Here is a 23,866-nt window from a genome sequence, read left to right on the forward strand (position 1 = left end):
GGAAAATATAAATTAGAAAATATTTTTTAAAATAATTAATTCCAGTTACCACATACTTAACTAATTTTATTGGTATCATTTGCTAAAAAGATTCTGTTAATTTTGTTTAAAAGTTCATTCACTCACTGACATATATATATGCTGGGAAAGGTTGGGGGCGGGAGGAGAAGGGGACGACAGAGAATGAGATGGCTGGATGGCATCACTGACTCTGTGGACATGAGTTTGAGTGAACTCCGGGAGTTGGTAATGGACAGAGAGGCCTGGCGTGCTGTGATTCATGGGGTCGTGGAGAGTCTGACACAACTGAGTGACTGAACTGAACTGAATCGGGAAGTGGGTTTAGAATAAGCATTGATTAGATAATGCAAAAGTCACTTTCATTTAGCTTCAGACTTCTTCATTATAACTCATCTTTTCTGAATTAAATAAAGGTTAATGATTGCTTTGCCTTTGCACTCCTGAGCACAGTTCAACAAAAGTGCAGTCTAGTCTGTGTTGACTGGGAGAAAATATAAAGCCCCAAGTGGGAAGTAAATTAAAGATAAACATGACGTATCCATTCCCTCAGTCATTGTGGTAGCCAGCCTCCACAGTGGCCCGCGGTCATCTTTGTCTCCTGGTATTCACTCATATAATTCTCCCCTGTTGTGTGTGAGCTGGGTTTTCTAATTCACTTCTGACAAACGGAAGAAAGCAGGATGATAGTGTGTGCCTTGGAGATGAGATCATAAAAGCAATATGGCATCCCTCGCTTTCAGTCTCTGGAATCACTCTCTCTGGGGAGAGAGTCACTCTAGCTGACATGTTGGGGGCTGCTCTGTGAAGAGATGCTGAATGGACAGGAACTGAGGCTTCCTGCCAGCAGCCTTGAGAAGGCGCTTAGAAACACATCTTCCAGGCCAGGTAAGGTTGGCCATGTAATCCTGGCTGACACCTCGACCACAGCCTCAGGAGAGACCTTGAACCAGAAACACTCGGTTAAACCCTGCTCAGATTCCTGAGTCACATAAACTGTGAGATCATAAAATGTTTATTGCTTCAAGTCAGTCAGTGTGTCTGAGGACACAGGTGAAAAGCATCGAGTTCCCTGATGATGTAAAGAAAAAACTTGGTTCCTGCCCTTAAGGTTTTAATGGTTGAGTGTGGAGAAGAACACATATACAAACACCTATTGTATGAAACAGTAGAGGAGGATTGAGGGGCAGTAAAAGGTTCATGGCAGAGGTAACATTCAAGTTGAGTTTTGATGGATGAACATGCTATAAACACGTGGAGATGTTAAGGGTGTCCTGCATCAAGGGTTCTGCTTTGTCATAAGATTGACAGAATTGAAGAAATGGAGTGGTTGCAAAATCAAGTTAATGATTATAGTAATAACACTGAAGTACTTCTTTTTTTAAAGTGAAGAAAGTGAAAGTGACTTTAATGCTATTTCCACATAGTGATTTATTTGATGCCAACATGAACCAAGTAAGACAGGCAGAGCAGACTAATAGAATAATGATATTATTCTGCCCATTTTTTCAGTAGGGAAGCCACAGTTCTGACGGACTCATTGTCATGTCCAAGGTCAGTCAGGCAGTAAGTGGCCAAGATGGAGCTTAGCGTTTTGGAAAACAAGTGGAAAGTGTATAATGAAATAGCCTCAATTAATTAGAAAATGGTGGTGAAGGGGCCAGAAGGAAGTGAAATCAATTCTGTAGAAGTTTCGAAGAAGAAAGATGTATGGTGCAGATGGTGCGCTAAGCAGAAAGCCTGAGGATTTTCTCCCAAGAAGCTTCTCAGGGAGGTGAACTTACCGATGTTAGAAGTTAAGTATTCAGCTTTGTGAGCTTGCAAACCTGACATCAGCAGATCTGTCTCTCAAGGGACTATTTGATTAGCGAAGTATACAGATTTGTTACTGTATTGAGAAGTGTCACTCCCATGCACCTCAGAATGTTCTGTTGGCCCAATCATTACCTTACTTCCCGGTAGACAGGCCTTCAGGGGAAGCCCTGTTATAGTAAAATGAAACAAAGCAAAAAGCCCAAACAAAAAGAAAATTTCATGATGCCCGTGGTCTCAGGATGAAGAGAGTTGACTAGATAAACTTTTGAGACATTCCGTGGCTGGGATGGGGAGATAGAGGCATTTTTTTCCTCTTTAGAGATCACCCTGCCAGGGAGATCAGTCTCCTGGCCAAGAGTTACTTAACCCCTAATAGAAGTGTACATCCCTAACTCTTTATTAGTTTCCCAGGGCTGGCTACTCTTAACAAAACACGCAAACTGAGTGGCTTTAAAAAACAAATTTATTTTCTCACAGTTCTCTAAATTAAGAATGTGAAGTAAAGGTGTCAACAAGGCATTCCCTCTGAAATCTCTTGGGAAGAACCCTTTCTTTTTTCTTTTAATTTTATTGATGTATAGTTCATTTCCAATGTTGTATTGATTTCTTCAGTACGACAAAGTGACTCAGTTACACACACACACACACACATATATGTATGTGTATTTATACATATAACTGTGCCCCATCGCTAAGTTGTGTCTGACCCTTTGCAACCCCATGGACTGTTGCTCGCCAGGCTCCTCTGTCCATGGAATTTCCCAGACAAGCATACTGGAGTGGGTAGCCATTTCCTTCTCTAGGGGATCTTCCCAACCCAGGGATCCAATTCACATCTCCTGCTTGGCAGGCAGATTATTTACCAATGAGTCACCAGGGAAGGCCGTATTAATAGTAGGGGACTTCAACTATCAGCAATGAATAGATCCTTCAGATAGAATGGAATTGAGTTACATTCAAGAACAAATGGAATTAACAAACAGAAAAAAATTCCTTTCGACAGCAGCGAATGCACATTCTTCCCAAGAGTGCAAGGAATATACTCCAGGATAGATAATCTGATAGCCAGAAAACAGATCTCAGAAAGTTTAAGAAGACTGAAACTACACCAACTATCTTTTCTGAGCACAATGGTATAAAACTAGATATCAACCAGAGGAAAGTTTGAAAATCTACAATTACATAGAAGCCAAGCAGCACACTCCTGAACAACCAGTGGGTTAAAGGGGAAGTAAAAATATCTATATTCTTTTCCATTATGATTTGTCACAGAGCATTGAATGTGATTTTGTGTGTGATACAGCAGAACGTTGTTGCTTCTCCATCCTATATATAACAGTTTGCCTTTGCTAATCCGAGACTCCCATTCCTCCCCTCCCTTAACCCACAGCTCCTATTTGACAACCACAAGTCTGTTCTCTGTGTCAGTGAGTCTGATTTTTATTGGGTGCAGTTGCTTTAGAATGTTATGTCAGATTCTGCTGTACAACAAAACGAATTAGCTATATGCACACATATCCCCCCTCTCTCTTGGACCTCCCTCCCAACCCCCAACCCCCACCCCGATCCCACGGCTCTAGGTCATCACAGAGCACTGAGCTGAGCTCCCGGTGCTGTCAGCAGCTTCCCTCTAGCGAACTCTTTCACACAGACTAGTGTGCGCATGTCTGGAGAAGGCAATGGCAAGCCACTCCAGTACTCTTTCCTAGAAAATCCCATGGATGGAGGAGCCTGGTAGGCTGCAGTCCGTGGGGTCGCTAAGGGTCGGACACGACTGAGCGGCTTCACTTTCACTTTTCACTTTCACACATTGGGGAAGGAAATGGCAACCCACTCCAGTGTTCTTGCCTGGAGAATCCCAGGGACAGGGGAGCCTGGTGGGCTTCCGTCTATGGGGTCACACAGAGTCGGACACGACTGAAGTGACTCAGCAGCAGCAGCAGTGTGCGCATGTCAGTGCTGCTCTCTTAATCCATCCCACCTCCCGGCCCCGCCCTGTGTCCACATGTCCATTCTCTACACCTGAGTCTCCGGTCCTCTAGTCCTGCCCTACAGATAGGTTCATCTGTGCCACGTTTCTAGATTCCATATGTCTGAATTAACACGTGATGTTTGTCTCCTCTTACTTTACTCTGTGTGACAGACTCTGTGTGCGTCACCTCTGTGAGTCCGTTTTCGCTTTGTAGATATGCTGATTCGTATCATACCTTAGATTCCACATATAAGTGATGTCATGGTATCTGTCTTCGCTGTCTGACTTAGTATGATAATCCCTAGGTCATCCAAAGAATGAATGGCATTATTTCATTCTTTTTATGGCTGGCTAATATTCCATTTTTGCATATATACATGTATCTATATACATGCACCACATCTCCTTTATCCATTCATCTGCTAGTTGGGTTGATTCTATGCCTTGGCTATTGTGAATAGTGCTGTAATGAACACAGGTTCGTGTATCCTTTCCAACTGTGTTTTTCTCCAGATACGTGTCCAGGAGCGGGATTGCTGAATCATACGGCCACCCTATTTTTGGCTTTTTGAGGAACCTCCATACTCTTTTTCAGAGTGGCTGCACCAGTTTGCGTTCCCACCAGCAGTACAAGAGGGTGGGAAGAACCCTTTCTTGACTCTCCTCCACACTCGGGCATTTTTCTGGCTTGTGGCTGCGTGACTCCAGTCTCCGCGTCCAGTCACAGAGCCTCCTTTCCTCTCTGTGCCTCCTCTCCGCTTCGTACGAGGACATCGGTCATTCAGTTCAGGGCCTGCCCTGACCCAGAGTGACCTTATCGTAACTTGATTACATCCAACTTATGACACGGAAGGGAAATGGGAAAAAGACCCATTTCCAGGTAAGGCTACATTCCCCAGTCCACAGATTAGGATTTGAACGTATCATGTGGAGGAGACACAGTTTAACCCACTCTGCCCTCTTTTTTCAGATTTTCACTGTGTGGCCAAACTCGCTGCTACCCTATGGAAGACATTTCTTTTTCACTTTCTATTTTATTTATTTGGGCCACACTGGGTCTTCTTTGCTTTGTGACGCTTTCTCTAGTTGCAGAGCGTGGGAATTTCTCTTCGTTGCAGTTCAGGGGCTTCTCACTTCCGTGGATTCTGTTGTTGCAGAGCACCGGCCCTTGATACACAGGCTTAAGTACTTGCAGCTTGCAAGCTCAGTAGTTGCTTGGTTGCTCCATGTATGTGGAATCTTCCCAGATCAGGGTTCAAACCGGTGACTCCCGCAATGGCGGGCAGCTTCTTATCCACTGCACCACCAGGGAAGTCCCCAAAACAATATATTCTTAATGCTTCCTTCTATATGTTTTTTTCCCATGCTTGAAAAGGTTGAGAATTGTGGAAGGTGTTTTTGGAGATAAAGAACCTTAAACATCAGTTAGGACTGTAGTGCCAAGGCAGAGCTGATTAAAGAATGGTCCTAAGTGGTGGAAATCAGGGGCTTCATCTTCGAGTCTTGAGTGTCTGTAGGCACGTGATCCTGGACAAGTCATGTTTCTGTGCTCAGATTTCTTTGCCTACAAACCTAGGAATTAGATTGGAAAATATCTACTTTTCAAATAACCTGCTTCCACTAGCTCCATGTACCAATGGCAGAGAGTAAATTTCTGGGTGGAGTAAAGGGTGCTCATCCATACACCACAGTGACACCTGCTGGGGAGTCAAGGGTTATCTCCCTGGGTTGCGGGAGCTTGGAAAATCAGATCTCATGGGAGAGAAAACCACGTAGACTCTTGGAGGTCAGCCGCAAAGTTGGACTAGGCAGGTTGAAAGGAATGACGTCTGCAGGTCTCTTCCTGGCCTCCTCCTCTTCCTTCAGACATCGCCTGTCACAGTTCTGACACTGCCCCAAATTAACTCTGACATCTTAAGCAAATTACTTAACCTCTCTGGGCCTTGATTTCTTCAGTTATAAAATGAGGGTTAAAAATAGCTACTTTGCTTTGCTTTATGAGAATGAATTGAGCAAATTCAATTCCCAGACTGCAGTGTGCTATTTAATTCTTAGTTAGGTGGATCATATTTGGACTTTTCCGGCCTCCTGATCCTCATCAAGTGTTAAATGACAGTAGTCTGTTCGTGTCAGATGGTAGAGACGGCCAAAGAACAGAATCCAGCTGTTCATGACCTGGGGGAAAGGAGAAAAAAAAAAAAACTAAATGATACCAAGAGGGTAAGTTTAATGTTTACTCCTATGAACCTAAAAGATGCGGGGAAATGGGTTTGAAGCGGTAGTTAGAGGCACACTATTGATGGTTATGATCATAAATCCGCAGCGTGCCAGGGACTGATGGCTTTTCTCTTGGGGAGACCCCAGTGGCGGGGCAGAGCATGGTCGGTCGTGCAGACAGCCAACACTTCATGGGGACCTCAATGAAAGACTGGTAACTTGTAAATATTTTCAGTATACAAGGATGGGTCTTAAATAGGTTTTCGAGAGAGATTCTTCTCCAGCTGAGGTTTTATGTTGGCGCACATTCTTCTTTTACTGTAAATAGATTTTCTGTGATAAGCTGCTGATTCTTTCCTCTGCGCATCCGCTCTCATCTTTGTGGCCGTAGGAGGGGAGGAATTAGCTGCTAGTCGCCGCTGGGACCTGGACTTCTCTTAGAGCAATGAGTCCCAGGAAAACTCCAGCCCCATTTACACATTTTAATTAAAAAAAAAATGAAAAGGGATTTACAATGGAATTATCTCCCTAAAACTCAGGAGTCAGAACGTATCCCCTGGAAACACTTAGCTGAATATGCCTTTCCGTATAATATGGGATTTTACAGACTCCATACTAATATTTGGAAGCCTCTTACTTACTTTTTTCTTGTGATTCTTGCTATCTGTTTGATACTTACCAGGCTTTTTTTTTTAATCGTGTTCTTACCTGGGAGGAAACTGAGGCACCAAAAAGTTTAATTTGTCCAAGTCAGTGATAGAGATGAGAGCCCTTTGGAGTCCTTCAACCTCTAGGTGGATAACTCATCCCATACCTCCCTCTGGATCAACTCTATCATTGTCATATAAGAGGAAAACCATTGTAATTGAAATAGTCGTAAACTATTATTGCTAACGTCATAAACTTCCTGGTTATGTGTCTCTGTGTATGGAGGTGTGTGGGTATGTGTGTGGGCACGTGGCTTTGTATATGTCACCTTTTATTCAGAAGTTTTATCCCTAAGTTCACAAATTGGCAATTAAGTGTTCCTGATAGTAAGAGTCTTTAGAGGAACCAAGAATCCTTATTCCTGGGACTTCCTTGGTGCTCTAGTCACGAATGATCCACACTCCCAGTGCAGGGGACCCGGGCTCCATCCCTGGTTGGGGAATTAGATCTCGCAACCACAACTAAGGGTTCCCATGTCACAACTAGAGATCTTGCGTGCCACAACCAAGACCCAGCACAGCCAACTAAATAAGTAATTGTATATATATACACATATATACATGTAGATATATAAAAACTCTATTCCATCTGCAGAGTAAAACCCACACTCCGTGCACTTCCAACACCCTTTCTGAGCTGGTGCAAACTGCCTCTTCAGTGTTAGTTATCTCATCCTCTGTTCCATGCGCTGCCCCTGAACCTGTCTGTGCAGCAGATTCCTGACCCTGCCTCACACTTACAGAGCTAGAAAAATATAGAATCTAAATGTTTTCCACCAGCTTTCCAGGTGTTCTGATTCAGTGAGCCCGTGAAGTCGACATCTGTGGGCCCTGGCAGTCCCGTGCAATCTGCCTCACACAAATGTGGCCTTTATTTGCAGCCCCCAGTAACAAGATGCTATCAGTGTGCCTGATTTTATCTCCCAAATACCATTTTTATTTCAACACCCAGGTCAGACACCCTGGCATTCATGAAGCTTTGAGCCATTCTTTCCACTGCAGCAGACTTTTCCTCACTTTACCTGCTTAGAATATGTATGCGTGCTTCTGATTAACTCTGGCTATTTTGTTCTGTCTCCTAGAAGATTAGACTTGGGCCCTGAAGCCCTGCCAGGCACAGAATTCTCAGTGTTTGCAGAGTGCTGGATCTAAGTGTATGGGTGACTTCAGGACACTGAGGTTCAGATGATATTTTGTTCTGGAGACAGAACAAGATTGATCAGATCTTTCTGTTTTGCCTTTGGTCTCAGGCTTTGGGATTAGCCTGATGGATTCCATTTAGCTCTATCACTCTGCTCCACACGTCCTGTAAAGCTTGGGTTACTACCTGACAGCCTAATTTTGGGCTGAAGAAGAGAAGTGAAGGAAGAGGAATAGATCATATTTATTAAGTAAATCTGTGCAGTGGATGTGTTTAGATTAACAGATAAATAGTGGAATAGAAATCCTTCTGAGTCCTGCATGATCCCACTTTCTGCTCTTTATTAGCTATAGAAATGTAAGTGTAAGGATGCTTCCCACTTTGAAGATATAGTCATTTTAAATCATACATGCAAACATTATCAATGTGTGTATTTATCAAGAAATCCCATTAAAAATTTCTTCTATTGAAAATTTTCCTCCAAATATGCCTTCATGCTACCACTGATCCATGCATTCAGTGCTCAGAATAAGGGTTTTCAGTACAGAGTTTAAAAGGATTTAGGAGCAAGTGTATTGTTAAATGGAGAATTTGCAAATGCCATACTACTAAACATAAAAATTGAATATGAAATCTAATCGTTGATCCAAGAGGTTCCATTGAGGAACAGCTGGTTAAACCTTCTGGAAGACATTCTTGGAAGTAAGATTGAGAATCTATTTTGGATGTAACAGACACCTTCTTACATTTCTCTGTGTTTCTCTTCATTATCATTAAAGGGTATCATCTGCTCTTGGCTTTGTGTTTCATTTGAATTCATACTCTTACAATAAGGTCATCTACCATACTCAGCTTTGAAAGTGAATCTAAGTTTTAAATGAAGGGAGAAATCAATTTAGGAGGCATAGTTTGAATCGGGTGTCTTGTGTACTGCTGCTGCTGCTACCACGGAATGATTCCTTCAATTCAAAGGAAATCCTTTAGGAAGTAATAAAGCCATTAGAAATTAAGAGCAAGGAGATATAATAGATATAATACATAGTATATATAAGATATAATACAGCTGAGAGATATAATACATCATCCCTGAGCAGCAACAAGCCATCAAGGACTTGATTTGTAGCCTTACTGTGTGCGCGAGGTTTCCATAAAATACAAGACAGGTTTTTCTTAAGATGGAATTTTAGTAAGCTTCCTTCAAATCCCAAAGCCAAATATACATTGGAAAAACACCTATTTTCGGGAATGAGTGCATGTTTTACTCTCTAAAACCAACCAAGCGATGTTAATTCCTTCCGCCTAGTTACATCAGTCAGCTTTTGAACAATCTGAACTGTTCTGTGTTCAAAAAGACCCAGCATTTGTACTTGATTCAGTGATGTTGAGCTCCTAGGAAATTGCTTACTGTGATTCTCTTTCATCCTTTAACTTTGGAGAAAAATATTAATTTTTCTCCCTCATTAAAGAATATATCTGAATCGGAGATGATCTATTGTGAGAAATAGTACCTAATTGCTTTTAGGGAGGATGAATTGGTGAGATTTCCCTCTCTATTTTTTTTTCCCCTGATTTAATGAGGATCACAACCCTGTGAGTATCTCAACTATCAGATTATGGTCTACAGAGTTGGTAATTTTTTCCAACCTTTTTGGCAACTCTGGCTCACTTTTATTCTGCTGTGTAACTTGTGGTTCTTGAAAATATAGATTTTCAACTACAGGAAGGATGAAGGTCTTAAGGGACCCTTCCAGTGTTTAGGAAATATAGTGATGTGAGTATCCTTCGGATGGGACCGACTCATGTGCTGTTGGATATGTCCCTGGATAAATGCATAAATAAGGTGGGGGGAACTTTAAAGGGAAAACAAATTCACAGAATTACAGCATACTTGTCAGGAAAATCTTCCACGATTATATAGAATCCAGAGATGTCGGTTTCAAAATTTGGTGAGGAGAGCAGAGTGTGATATTTACAAACTCACTGAATAGCTAATAGTGTGAACCTCACCACTCTTAGACCACAAGTTGACCTGAAGCATCCTCCAAGTCCCTGCCCCTCAGTCAACTGTGAGGGGATCGGGTTAGGGGTGGTTGCATGCTGGGATCATATTTGGAAATCCCGTGTGGCCATGGAAATTGCAGTGGGACTGAGGGCATCTCTGCAGTCATTTACTCTGAGCCAGCCGAGGAGACTGTATTTGACTCCCAACCCCCGCCCCGAGCGCCCCTGATTTGACTGGGGTAGCTGCATTGATGGCAGCAGGGTGGTGTCACTATACTTTATCCAAGTGCTTTTGGGAGGAAGAACTATGAAGGGGTTCAGAGGAAATGAGAAAGAAAATGTAGCTGTTTTTATTGGTGAATTCCCCAAACCTTGTGATCGGACTCAACATCCTTGGCAAAGGCAGTTGCATTTGATAGTATCTGAGAGATAAGAAAGATGGGCATTCTGAAGTTTGAGGCAATAGTAAAGTTTGTATGCTTTGAACTTTTGCTCCCTGGCATTCTATTAGAATAAAGGTTATTAGTAGTGTAGTGTTAGTCAGTCATGTCCAACTCTTTGTGATCCCACAGACTGCAGTCTGCCAGGCTCCTCTGTCCATGGGATTCTCCAGGCAAGAATACTGGAGTGGGTTGCCATTCCCTTCTGTAGAGGATCTTCCAAACCCAGGGACCAAACCTGGGTCTCCTGTGTTGTAGGCAGATTCCTTACCATTTGAGCTATAGGGAAGATCTCATAAGGGTTATTCAGTTCAGCTCAGTTCAGTCGCTCAGTCATGTCTGACTCTTTATGACCCCGTGGACCATAGCACGCCAGGCCTCCCTGTCCATCACCAACTGCCAGAGTTCACCCAAACTCATGTCCATTGAGTCGGTGATGCCATCCAACCATCTCATCATCTGTCGGCCCCTTCTCCTCCTGCCTTCAATCTTTCCCAGCATCAGGGTCTTTTCCAAAGAGTCTGTTCTTCACATCAGGTGGCCAAAGGATTGGAGTTTCAGCTTTAGCATCAGTCCTTCCAATGAATGTTCAGGACTGATCTCCTTTAGGATGGACTGGTTGAATCTCCTTGCAGTCCAAGGGACTCTCAAGAGTCTTTTCGAACACCACAGTTCAAAAGCATCAATTCTTTGGCACTCAGCTTTCTTTATAGTCCAACTCTCACATCCATACATGACCACTGGAAAAACCATAGCCTTGACTAAGCGGACCTTTGTTGACAAAGTAATGTCTCTGCTTTTTAACATGCTGTCTAGATTGGTCATAACTTTCCTTCCAAGGAGTAAGTGTCTTTTAATTTCATGGGTGCAATCAGCATCCGCAGTGATTTTGGAGCCCCCCAAAATAAAGGGTTATTATTAAGGTTTTGTTATTATTATTATTAGGGTGTTACTTACTATTTTTTTTATTCTCCGATTTGACAGTCAGCAGACATGGACTCTCGTTTCATATCCCTAATTCTGTCCTTTGTTAAAAACAGTTTTATTGAGATATAATTCACTTTTCTCCCTGCAATTTGCCCGCTTAACATGTATAATTCAGTGGGTTTTAGTTTATTCACAGAATGGTGTTAATTCTGTCCATGAAGTGTCTGTATCACTCTAGATAAATCCATGAGTCTTGAGTTGCCTCATGTATAAAATGAGAGTAGAGCAATGTATTTTTAGTCTTCTTTTGAATGATGAGTCTATAATTTCAAGCCTCGGAGTAATCTGTTTATGTGAAAAAAAAGCCACGTCATGAAATACAGTGAATATTTTATAAGTTACTGCTTGGTAGATCTCTCTCTCTCTGTCACACACACACACACACAGGTCTTCCTTCCATGATCTAGATCTCTCTCTCTCTGACACACACACACACACACACACACACACACACGTCTTCCTTCCATGATCTAGATCTCTCTCTCTGTCACACACACACACACACTGGTCTTCCTTCCATGATCTCCAACTCAAATCCCTTTGTCCAACATCCAGTTTAAGTAAGTCTTACCTTCTTTATTTCTACCTGCAGTCGCCCCTGCCCCAGGCCTCTTCTCATGAACATCTGCCACATTTTTTCTATTACATACAAAGCTTGTCTCATAGATACGGACTTTCTAATATAGTTTTATAGGTATAGTTTTTCCCTGAGCAAGACTATAAAGTTAATTCTATCTCACACATCACTTTCCACTCATAGTCAATGAATAGTTGTTGAGTCACTTCTATATAATTACCCAGAAATATATTTGGGGTCTTAAAATGTAGATGAGTTCTTTCTGTGCCAGCTATCAGAGTCAGGTTCCAAAGGCTCACAGGTTTTGAAAATGGATAGCTCTTGAGGAGTTGCCAGGGCAGAGAGTAATTGTGATGGAAGCTCTGTGCCTTGAAGTACAGGCATTATTACCCAGAGTAGCACATGGTATTGATTGATCAGCATTGCAAGCGCAAGATTCCATATTGCTCTGGTGGGAGTAGGTAATTAAACCTGAACAAAGCTCTGCATAGCACATGTATTATCACGGCGAATTTCACTGGCCATGGTGAGTTTTATCTACGATAGCCTCTGATCAGTGGCTAATATTGTTTTGTGAGATTTTCTAGTTAAGCAACACATGGTGACTTCTGATAAGGACTTATATAGTAGATGGCGGAAATCCATTTTTCAATGCAATCAGGTACACCTATATTGTATTAAAAAATTCTTCTGAGTGTTTTCACCTTGACTTTGTTAATATAGTTAGATTTTTTTAATTTAACAAGGTCTAGTGCTTCTTATTGATATCACAGCTACAGTAGCCTTCATACTTGAAATGTTACCTCTTCTGAAAGAGTATAGTAGTGACAACTAGGAAAAGGATTGTATTCTCATGAACTGGGCTCAAAGACCACAGCTTGAAACTTCCTTTCCTGTGAGCCCAATGGGACAACTATCAGCATACGAAATACACACGTAAGCTGTCAGAGCTTTCTTCCTTCCTACCCAATAGATGCTATAATAAAAATTTAGACTCTGCAATAAACCCTGGTGGTATGAAGTGTATGTGATAAGCATGTTTTTCCCTTTATACCAGGTTACCTGTTTTCTCTTAGAAAAGAGAAGGGGAGTCTGATCCTCAAAATGTTCTGAGACTGGTGCCTTTTATATTTCTCAATGTGTATATGATAAAACTGTGCCCTTTCTAAACTCCTAGTTTCCAGCTACCACAAGGCACAGAAGGATTGTATAATCCTTATTAGCTGGGGATCTTTATTATCGCTTCCCAGTCTGTACTTTTCCAGCTTAGTCCCTCACGCTTTCTTGGTATTCCCACCATGCTGTCAAAGACATTCCAACCTTCTGTGTAGCTGTTCACCAGCCACCTCATCCCTCTCCTAAGTCCACTGAGTATTTGCAGCACAGTGCACACGCATGCTTATTATCTCAGCTCTTCCTTTCATCGTGGACCAGCCTCAAGATCAATCAAGTACCTTGATCTCTGTAAGTCCAGTGACTATCTTCTGTACACCCTGAGTCTGGTTCCTGTATATTCCAAATATACAGGAACCATATTTTTAACTTTAACTATATATTTAACTAAACCATAACTGGATTATCCCTATTATGCTTGTTATCATGACATAATCATTAATAACACCTCCTTCTTAAACATGTTATCTTGTCCTCTCATACTTCTGTTATTGATCTTGTTATTTCTAAGCACTGGAATCGCTCTATTTTTATGAAAAATTTGCTGTATTTCCTTTCCATCCAGATGACACCTGATAGGGCCCACTTCATTCCTTTCTTCTCCCATCCTAAAATTCTTGCTCCTTTAGCCTTGTAGGAACATTCACACTGCATCTTTCAGTGAAACCCACCATCTGCTTTCTGGGGGTCTGTGCTCTACCTTCCAGAGACATTCAGCTGTTTAATCTGAATTTTTGCTTCTGTAAATTTATGGTCTCCATCTTTTATGGGCATCCTTAACACTGGACCGGGCGTTTTCATTACATTGACCATTTTCGCATTTTTGTAAACAGCTTGTATAAACTTTTAAAAGAGCTGTCTACCCTATTTTGTAGTGAAAACTGAGGTTTGCGTCTACCCATTTCCAAGCGTCAACCCTTCTATATATCATTCCCCTACCTTCACTCCCTTTCCTCCAGCATCGTAGAATGAGATTTTCATTTTTCTCATTCAAGATTTCTCTTCCTGTACCCTTCTCCTTTTTCTGCAATATCAGATCAGTTATTCAAATTTTAATTTTTTTGAATTTCTAATATCTTGATGTCTTTGGGATTCTTCCCCACAGACTCTACATGCCACTGTCACTTGACAACAAAACAAAAATATCTCTTGGCCCCAGCCTCTCCTTTATTTACTATCTCATTTCCAGTCTCCTCTTTCCTCCTTAGAACAATCCACCCTCCTTTATCCACTATAATTGGGTATCTCTGTCACCTTGCTGATTCTATTCTAGGAAATGTTAATGATCTTCCAATAGTCAAATCTGATATTCTCTTCACAGATTTCATCTTACAGGCTTTCTAATGAAATAGGACAGTGTTGACCATCCATTTTTATTTGCATGTGAAAATAGTACTTGTTAAAGCTCTTCCTTCTTTTTAAAATTCTACAGAACTTTTTCAAGGCAAAGGCAGGTTTGAGCAGCAGAGAGGAGAAGTAAATAACAGGGGCCACAGGGAAGCTGATAGGATTGTGTCTGGAATTGTGGGTTGGATTTTATGGGCTTCATCATCTTGTTTTCATCTTGTTTTCTTTTTTTTTTTTTTTCATGTCAGGTCATTATGTTACATCAAAATTATTACAGAGACTGCTCTTTAGAAAATGGACTCAGATGACATGACTTATCTTAAAACTAAAAGGAAATGAACTCAAATGGGAGAAATCTAGACAGATAATAGATTAAAGCAATAGATGTTTCTCTGACCTTCTCATGCTTAGATTGTGGAAAGAGATGGAAAGTTACTAACAGGGTCCAGGTCTCTGACTGGAGCCAAGGGCTCCCCTTTCCTACTTTCCAGTATAAACTTACAGTCAAGAAGCTACATGGCAAATGGTTGATAGATACTCTTATACTGGGTTTAAGACTAAGTGTATGTGTGCAGTCAGTCCCTCAGTTGTGTCCAATTCTTTGTGACTCCATGGACTGTAGCCCACCAGGCTCCTCTGTCCATGGGATTTCCCAGGCAAGATTACTGGAGTGGGTTGCCATTTCCTTCTCTAGGGGATCTTCCCATCCCAGGGATCGAACTCACGCCTCCTGCATTGGCAGGTGGATTCTTTACCACTAAGCCACCTGGGATGTAGTTGTATGTCATTATTTAGGCCTCTTATCTTTCAAGGGTTCCCTTATGAGGTTAACATTCTATGATTCTATAAAGATAGATCTAAAGTAGTTCACAGGTATGAAAGAGCTTTGTCAATGTTATGTGTTACCATTTCCAGCCTCTGTCAATGTACATATAAAGCTTTCAACCCTTGTACATGATGAAATTCAAATGCAATAATTTATTATCTAACATTGAAGGAAAATATTTTTATATGACTTAGTTTATTATCTGTTCTGCACCCTTATAACGGGGTAGCCCATTTGTTTGAAGAAATGATGACTGCCGATAATTTGTTTATTTGCAATCCTGTCTTAATAAATAAATATCTGAGGCTTTCAAAAGCAGTCATGGTAATTTTCTACACATAGTAATTTTTTAAAGAAAATTATATACAGACTGTTTCCAATTATACTTAACATTTATGAGAGATGTTATCCTCTTCTCCTGAAAGTTCACACTTTATTAAATGAAGATGGTGATTCAAGTCTTTTATTCAAGAGCCCGAGCCTGTTGGAAGCACTGTGATGCCGAATCTCACATTGGAAATAAAGGGCATGACCACTTGGTACACACGCACCGCACCAACTATCAGCCATCGAGTCCAGTGGTATTAATCAGAATGGCCTTCATCTTTCCTTTGTCACACACTTAAATTCTTTCTTATTCTGTGGATTCAGAGTGCCCTCATGGACATGGCTTCTTGGTTTTACTGATGCTTTTTCAACCATTGTGTCTACTGGTGTAGAAGACTTAGGGGATTTGTTTCCAATCTTTTCCCCTTAGCCTGGCTCATGTCGTTTCTTTGAGCTGAAGGATATGTTGAATCCTGGCCATTTATATGCTGGCCCTGATTTATGACTAATCATGTCTCTGCTACCCTTCATGCATCTTAATATGAAGCTTTGGGGCACTTGGTTCCCAGGTGGTGAAATTATCCCGAGCATTGTGTCCACAGCTGTGTCTCTGGCATCATCTCTTAGGATCCCCTTAAGGAATTAGGCCATGCAGAGTCTAAGGTAACAAGGCTGATTTTCCGGCACTATATGTAAATACTTGTCTCATTACTTTCTGAGTGTATATTATATCTACTCCTCTCTTAGGAATAAGAATGGACAATTATCAGTTGCTCAGATGAAGATGGCTATCCTAACATAAATTTCCATCTCTGAAAATGCCTGCTTTTCAGATTGGTCCCTTAAAGTGACAGCAACCAGCACTAGTGGTAAAGAGCCTATCTGGCAATGCAGGGGATGTAAGAGACACGGGTTTGAGCCCTGGATTGTGAAGATCCCCTGGAATAGGAAATGGCAATCCACTACAGTATTCTTGCCTGGAACATTCAGCAGACAGGAACCTGGCGGGCTCCAGTCCATGGGGTCACAAAGAGTCAGACGTGACTGAGCACACACATAACCCCAAAATGGATTTCTGGGAAAGTGAAGGAAAGGGCTAGAGGGGTGTTAGGAATTCTGATGTTTCCTAAATATGGTCTTGGGATTCCATATTTGAAAGAAAATTGATAGGAGGAGGAGAAAAAGATACGGTGTGTTTGAAATTGCTTTCTAGGATCCTTTTTATTCCACCATGAGATACAAGAATCTATTTGATGCATGCCATAGTCTTCATACAGATGAATAAGTTTCTGTTGAATGTTTCTCTCTTAAATAGATAATTAGTCTGAAATAGAAAAAACAAATCTGAAGAAAGCACAGTTTCTCTTCGTGGAAAGGGCACTAGACTGGTGATACGAGAACACAGACATTGGTCTGATGTTTATCATACTGTTGGTACACAGGTCACTCAGTCAAGCATCCTGCTTATTAGACCATGGCCAGACATATATATGGTACTCAGAACTGTTGTTGAATAATAAATGAATTAATAATTAACTTATTACAAATGTATCATAGGATTTGATGTCTAGGTTTCCAAGTTTAGGTTTCCTCCCATCCTAGACTAAAAAGACTTTATGTTCCAATGTACGTTGGTAGCAAAGAGCCTAGGGCAACTGAGTAACCTGTAGATATAAAGGATGGCTTCTTTGCTGCTGCTGCTGCTGCTAAGTCGCTTCAGTCGTGTCCGACTCTGTGCAACCCCATAGATGGCAGCTGACCAGGCTCCGCCGTCCCTGGGATTCCCCAGGCAAGAACACTGGAGTGGGTTGCCATTTCAACTGACTGCTAAATCTTAGGATGGTACACATTACAGACACATCTGGATCAGGCCACAATGGAAAGCCATTCTACTCTTAGCACCTAACATACCTGTGTCACTCAGAAATGTGTAGGGATTATAAAGTGAGGGTGACATCTAAACAACCTTGATAAAACCCCAAAGTAGAAATAATTGCACGTATGTTTGTAAAAAACTCATTGAAATTTTTAACTCTAGGAATGAAAATCTGGGTCCCATAACCCAGTGTGTGCTGCTGCTGCTGCTGCTAAGTCACTTCAGTCGTGTCCGACTCTGTGTGACCCCAGAGACGGAAGCCCACCAGGCTCCCCCGTCCCTGGGATTCTCCAGGCAAGAACACTGGAGTGGGTTGCCATTTCCTTCTCCAATGTGTGAAAGTGGAAAGTGAAAAGTGAAAGTGAAGTCGCTCAGTCGTGTCCGACCCTTAGCGACCCCACGAACTGCAGCCTACCAGGCTCCTCCATCCATTTTCTAGGCAGTAGTACTGGAGTGGCTTGCCATTGCCTTCTCCACCAGTGTGTGCAGAGGCTTCTAAATCTTGCTTATAAATCCTTAGAAAACAACCTTGAATTCATGATTATCCTCTAGTTTTCCGTAGGAAAAATACAGATCAAGGTTTGAGGATTATATTTCTTATGAAAACCTATGACTGATGGTAATATTTTAGGATTTTGTGAGATATTTTGCAAGGGTAATTGGGTTACTCTTATTTTTTGATAGCTCTTTGGGAACATTGTTTCCTTGACATTGTAAGTTTCTGGAAGGCTATTGCTGAACTCTTCATTTCTTTTCTCCTGTGCTCTAATCTTTCAGTTCAGTTCAGTTCAGTCGCTCAGTCGTGTCCAACTCTTTGTGACCCCATGAATGACAGCACGCCAGGCCTCCCTGTCCATCACCAACTCCCGGAGTTCACTCAAACTCATGTCCATCGAGTTGGTGATGCCATCCAGCCATCTCATTCTCTGTCGTCCCCTTCTCCTCCTTCCCCCAATCCCTCCCAGCATCAGAGTCTTCCAGTGAGTCAACTCGTCACATGAGGTGGCCAAAGTATTGGCGTTTCAGCTTTAGCATCAGTCCTTCCAGTGAACACCCAGGACTGATCTCCTTTAGAATGGACTGGTTGGATCTCTTTGTACCTCAAAGCAAAACATTTGTTAACAAGAACAGTTCAGAGTGGTGCCAGCTTCCTTTGAGCATTGCACCCAAATGCTTTGTGCGTTTGCAGTCATATCTATCTGTTTGTTTACTCGCCCATTCTCCACCCCCAACGAAGCCAGGTCCTGTGATACACATGGGGAGGGAGAGATGACACGCGATTATCATTGCCCTTCAGGGGCTCAGACTAATACCTTCCAACAGTAAATAAACACCCACATTTGGAGAGCAAAGAAGCATTGACATACATACACTACCACGTGTAAAATAAATAGCTGTTAGGAAGTTGCTGCATAGCACAGGGGGCTCAGCTCGGTGCTCGGTGATGACCTAGCGGGTGGGATGAAGGGGGTGGAAGGCAGACTCAAGATGGACTGAATATATGTATACTTATACCTGATTCATGTTGTTGTATAGCAGAAGCTAACACAACACTGTAAAGCAATTAATATCCAGTTTCCCTAGTGGTTCAGTGGTAAAGAATCCGGTGGCCAAGTTGGAGCCGTGAATTCGATCCCTGGGTTGCAAAGACCCCCCTGGAGAAGGAAATGGCAACCCACTCCAGTATTCGTGCCTGGAGAATCCCATGGACAGAGTGGCCTGGCAGGCTACAGTCCATGTGGTCCTGAAGAGTCAGACACAACTTAGCAACTAAACAACAGCAACAACCCTATCCTTGGTAGACAAGATCACATCCAGTAGCAGAAGTGAAAGTCTAAAGATGAAAAGCTTCTTTGCATAGATACTAAGCAAGGCAGTTGAAGAGGTCAACAAAAAGATTCTGCAACCAGCTGCCCTGCAGCCATCAGCAGTCCCCTCCCACGGCCACAGCCAGGATCCCTGATTCTGAGTCTGTAGGTAGTTCATCTTTAGAAGGTCAATAAGTTGTACCTTGGCTCTTCTGAGACCCAGTCAGCGATTTTCTAAAGATAAATTAGAAAAGTAAGAGAAAAGAAGAGTATAGATGAGAAAGCAAATTTGACTTGGAGTTTTTAGAGAAATAGCATGTTGCAACAAAGTTGCAACAAACCCACAAAGGAATCAAGCTCCCAGTTAAGCTGGAGGAAAAAGATCCTGGTTTAAACAGGCCAAGAAACATGGCCTGGGAGCCTTTTCTGGCAAAATCAAAATCTAGATAGTCTAGTACCGAAAACTGTCACCTTGTCCACTGTCGTGTTATTATACTCTTAGGAATTCACATGCTGAAAAGGCACATGGAAGTAAAATTCAGTGTGTGCCCAGCCTGTTTCTGGTGTTCTGTTCTATGCTGTCTATATCCAGCCCTACCTTCCAACATCAAAGCCCATGAGACACTTTGTTGTTAAACTGGGAGGAGGCCCTTAGATTGCAAAATACTGATGATCTTACAGCTGAGAAAACTCATCCTCATACAGTTTAAACAACTACTCCAAAGTCCTATATCCCAGGTCTTTCTAAAATATACTGAATTACAAATGTTATTTGAACTCTGTTCAATTACAAGGTTATATTCTAATATAACCTGTTCTTCATTGTTCAGAAAAACTGATTATCTGACTCACAAATCACCCTCTAGTTTAAAAACTTTTAAAAAGTAATATTTGAAATTAGACTGGATTAGGAACCAGAGTGGTGCCAAGAAAAGAAACAAGAGCATGCTATAGGGGTTCAGCTCTGAACCTCAGAAGCACAAACAGGCCAAGAGGCCAGTGCCAGTCAGTAGTGAGCTGTCCTAGCTCAGGGAGAAAATTGACTTGCCTGTCACTTCAGTTTGTACCAGGGCACAAAGTCACTTCCATTTCCTCCTTCTATTTAATTCCAGTGGTGAAGATAACCTGTCCCTTTTGAATTTCCCATCACCAGATGTTTTGCAGAATGCATGCTATAGTAATTTTGAAATCACTTAGTCAAATATGTTCCATTAAGTAACTGGAAGACTCCTTATCCAGCTAAATTGTTATAAAATGAATTTTATAAAAAAGATCCAAATCAATTAGGAAAATGGTCAAATTATGTGGATTTGCCTATTCACAAGAATGAAATCATATGAATGAATAATATATAGAGAGAAGCCTTTTCAATTCAGTGAATAAAGAAATTAATAAAATTTGTAATAGCAGCAACATAGAAATTTTTATCTATTATTTTTTATTTTATGCGATTGTGCCCTTGAGAATGTGGTTAAACATTCTCAGAAGCTGTTGGTAAGATTGTATACTGCCCAGATTTTTTCTGAAAGTCAATTCATCAGTTTTAGCAAAGGTGTTAATAATGTTTGTTACCCTCTTTCTTGATCCAGTATTTTTCCTTGGAATCTATTTTAAAGAAGTAATTAGAGGTGTGGACAAAAATATATAGATCGCAGCTGCATTCTTAACAGTGAAAAATTGAAAAGAGTCTACATTGCCATTTATGTGGAAATGGCTGATTAAACTCTAGTATAAACATAGGACAGAATATTGTACAGCTATTAAAGTATCGTCAACAAGTTTTGTTGTACCTAAGAATATATACTTATGGTGTAATGTTAAGGAGAGAAAATGTAAGACAAAACCTACAATGTGTACTTGAACTTTGTGCGTTTGTGTGTGGGGGGGAGAAAAAGAGAGAGAGAAAGAGAAATTGATCCGCCAAAACACGCCGGAATGTACCAAAATGTTAATTGCCATCCTCCTGGCAGATGAGATTATGCTTTTAATTTTCTTCTTTATACTTCATTGTATTTTTCGTGTTTTCTACAGTAAGCAATATTTCTTTTAGTATGTGGAATAGAGAGGCTACTCTGATTTAACCAATAACCCTTAGGTGTAATTGCATTGTATTCCCAGATGTACCTTCCCTGTTCTACCCCTGACATTTACATCTGGGGCAAAAGGAGGTATGGGTGGATGTTGATTCGGAATAAAGGCTTACAGAGGGAAGAAGCTGCTGTCCGGGAGAATTTATGTAGTTGATTAGGAAACCATCTTTGGTATCCAACTGAATAACTTGATTCTGCCAGTAAGTACAAAGACTTGATTGTGTGCCAGACAGAAAACCATCCTACCTGAAGTAGACACTCCCCACCCTTGTACCTGTCATTGTGTACTGTGACTTTATATTAACTTGTGTAACATAGCTGTTATTGTTATGCTATAATCCTATTTATTTATTACTGGCTGTTAGCCTTCTTCAGACTGTAAGGAACATGATGACAAATGTCCCTTTTTCAGATTCTTTCTCATTATAGGTTATTACAAGATATTAAATATACTTCCCTGTGTTGTGCAGTGGGTCCTTGTTGTTTATTTATTTTATCTTCCATGAATGTTAGTTGAATGATAGATGAAATAATTTATTACCAGCCTGTCATAGGATTTGACCTATTTATTCTTTCAAGTTGCATGAATTTTGATTCATCAAAGCTGTTGGCATATTCTCAGACTTTGAGTTGACTACAGATGTAGAAGTTGGGGAAGGAAGGGAATGGCTCTAAGAATCCAGAACCTTCGAGTTTTCTGGCTTTATTTAGGAGAAAATGGAGGTGCCACTGTCCCCCCACACTCTCGTTGTGTCCTTCTGACCCAGAAGACAGGTAGGGAAAAGACTGTCTTCGGGGGCCCTTGTGACAATGGCATAGCATGCATCCCACTCACCCCTCTTTTTTCATTGCCTGGTTTGGGAAATCACTGACTTTTCTGTGTGTCTGATCAGTACAAGGATTTTCTACATATTCAAATTTTTTGTATCCATAAGTCTTATACACATCTAGGAGGATAATTAAAACCACCAAATCAAAAACTACTTTCCCACCTACTTATCTTAAAACATAGTCCTGTTAGAAAACATGGTAAGGATACTGTTACAGAAGTATAATTTTATTATGATCTTATTGTTCTTCTCTTTACAATCTTGAGCAACTGATTTTAAAATACTTACTAAGTATGATGTCATCACTATTTATGTGGCGTGCATTTTCTGTTCAGCCTTTATCAAAGAAGCAACAGTTAGAACTGGACATGGAACAACAGACTGGTTTCAGATAGGAAAAGGAGTACGTCAAGGCTGTATATTGTCACCCTGATTGTTTAACTTTTATGCAGAGTACATCATGAGAAACATTGGACTGGATGTGAAGCACAAGCTGGAATCAAGATTGTTGGGAGAAATATTAATGACATCAGATATGCAGATGACACCACCCTAATGGCAGAAAGCGAAGAAAAACTAGAATGAAAGTGAAAGAGGAGAGTGAAAAATTGTCTTAAAATTCAACATTCAGAAAACCAACATCATGGCATCTGGTCCCATCACTTCATGGCAAATAGGTGGGGAAACAGTGGAAACAGTGACAGAATGCATTTGGGGTGCTCCAAAATCACTGCAGATGGTGATTGCAGCCATGAAGTCAAAAGATACTTGCTTCTTGGAAGAAAAGTTATGACCAAGTTAGACAGCATATTAAAAAGCAGAGACATTACTTTGCCATCAAAGGTCCGTCTAGTCAAGGCTACGGTTTTTCCAGTAGTCATGTATGGATATGAGAGTTGGATCATAAAGAAAACTGAGTGCTTAAGAATTGATGCTTTTGAACTGTGGTGTTGGAGAAAACTCTTGAGGGTCCCTTGGACTGCAAGGAGATCCAACCAGTCCATCCTAAAGGAAATGAGTCCTGAATATTCATTGGAAGGACGATGTTGAAGTTGAAACTCCAATACTTTGACCACCTGATGCGAAGAACTGACTCATTGGGAAAGACACTGATGCTGGGAAAGACTGAAGGATGGAGGAGAAGGGGCCGACAGATGATGAGATGGCTGGATGGCATCACCAACTCAATGGACATGAGTTTGAGTGAACTCCGGGAGTTGGTGATGGACAGGGAGGCCTGGCGTGCTGCAGTTCATGGGGTCGCAAAGAGCCGGACACGACTGAGTGACTGAACTGAACTGAATTTAGTTCTACAAAAGAACTCAAAGATCTTGCTATGTGCATTCCTTGAGGGGGATCCAGAACCCTGCCTCAAGGCTGCACTGTTGTTTTCCGACCTTGCCTCCCTTGTCTCCACATCCCCTCCCTTTCCTGATTAGCAACTGTTTGTACCTGCCCTTTCAGACTTAGGGAGGGGGACAGAGAAAGGCTTTGGTGCCCAGGAGTCCCACAGGGTCCTGCTGGGACCTGTTGCCTCTTTCCTGAGAGCTCACCGAGGTGTCGTCACTGCCTTGCCTGGTCATGCACTGAAATGTACTTCCTTTGCTGTTCTTGAGGCTGCCTGACTCTCACTCCTTATACTGTCCTCAGACAGAAGCGGAGCTCACTCCATTCCATCGTTTTGTCTTTTGAATTAATTTTCCTAATTTGAGAG

General features: G+C 41.5%; 1 protein-coding gene across 2 annotated transcripts in view; it reads left to right on the forward strand.

The window, feature by feature from the left end:
• Nucleotides 1-23,866, forward strand: part of LOC148775265 (A-kinase anchor protein 4-like) — a 284,785-nt gene that overhangs the window by 41,573 nt on the left and 219,346 nt on the right. The window lies entirely within an intron of this gene.

This window comes from Moschus berezovskii, chromosome 16, assembly GCF_049115385.1.
Source record: "Moschus berezovskii isolate FMDL1 chromosome 16, NW_MosBer_1.0, whole genome shotgun sequence".
NCBI classification, from domain to species: domain Eukaryota; kingdom Metazoa; phylum Chordata; class Mammalia; order Artiodactyla; family Moschidae; genus Moschus; species Moschus berezovskii.